At 38.1% G+C, this 1328-nt stretch overlaps 1 non-coding gene across 1 annotated transcript; it reads left to right on the top strand.

The window, feature by feature from the left end:
• Nucleotides 1-694: 694 nt before the first annotated feature.
• Nucleotides 695-801, top strand: LOC145560910 (small nucleolar RNA R71). The gene has a single exon (XR_014093503.1). It is a non-coding gene; the product is annotated as a small nucleolar RNA R71 (small nucleolar RNA).
• The last annotated feature ends 527 nt before the right edge of the window (nt 802-1328 follow it).

Raw genomic sequence — 1328 nt, 5'->3', positions numbered from 1 at the left:
TGGAAAGCGTTATCGGTGGATTTTTCTTCAAGTATAGAAAACCGCCAAGTCGGCTTTCCTCAAGCATGGAAACTCGATCCAGCAGACAATGGCCCGATCGGGCGCGCTCACCTATTGCTTCTACAATACTGCATTGTATTGTCGGTCTTGGTATTTTATAAATACTGTGATGATGAGAATTGTGGATTTGTTATACTTGTGGTGGAGGGTTAAGCACATTCGTACTATTGTACGACATATTTTGGTTATTTTTCAACCTTGTATTGTAGGTGTTAGAAAATGGACTAATTTTCTTATAAGCCTGAAAAGCATTAATCTTCTCAAGTGAACTCCTATAGTTTTGCGTCCAATGACCTATAAGACCATAATTATCACAAAATATTGAAGATTAGTACCAATAGCAGACACATTAGCAACGAAAGATGAATTAGAATTATTAATATTGTCTAGTTTCTGGCTAATAGAAGTCAATTGTGTCTGCAAAAAGGATAAAGAATCGACTTGGTGTTTTCCCTGGTTTGCAAACCCTCTGGGATTCCCATATTAGGAATTATGAATAGCCATCTCTTCGACAACATTGCTCGCTATATTCTCATCCAAATTCATAAATCTTCCTTTAGCTGCAGAGTCCAAAATCATTCTTGAATTATATCCAAGCCCATTGTAGAAGGATTGGATTATCTGCCACTGTGCTAGTTTATGATGAGGACACTCTCTTTGCAAATCCTTAAATCTTTCCCAAGCTTCATATAAACTTTCATCAGCTTCTTGGGCAAAATTTTTGATTCTACTCCTTAACAAAGTTGTCCTCTCTGCAGGGTAATGTTTATTATAGAAATTCAACGCAAGAGTTCCCTAGTCGGTAAAACCAAGTGCAGCTCTATTCAATCCATTATACCACAATTTAGCTTTACCACATAAAGAAAAGGGAAAAAGAATCTCCCTGATTTGATCTTACGTGACCCTAGCTTGTCTAATGGTGTTGCAATATTGGCAAAAATCTTCAATGTGAAGATTATGATCTTCACCCTTAGCTCCACTGAATTGCTTCCTCTCTATCATCGTGATAAATTGGGGTTTGATTTCAAATTGCACTCCATCAAGGGCCGGAGTAGGAGTAAGGTGTGAAAAATCTGTCAGGGACGGCTGCAAATAATCGCTGAGCTTCTTAGGTGTTGTCATCTCTGATTCTGAAGGAACTTCTGAATCACTAGAATTAGTTGGGGGGTCTCTGTGATTATTGTTATCCTCAGAACTCGCCAAGATTTGTTTGTAAAGATTCTTTTGTCTATGGAAAGAGCGCTCGATCTCAGGATCGAATGGAATAT

Source organism: Chenopodium album, chromosome 9 (genome assembly GCF_948465745.1).
Source record: "Chenopodium album chromosome 9, dcCheAlbu1.1, whole genome shotgun sequence".
NCBI classification, from domain to species: Eukaryota; Viridiplantae; Streptophyta; class Magnoliopsida; order Caryophyllales; family Amaranthaceae; genus Chenopodium; species Chenopodium album.
Note: the sequence above shows the minus strand (reverse complement) of the source record. Positions and strands in the feature narration are given on the sequence as shown.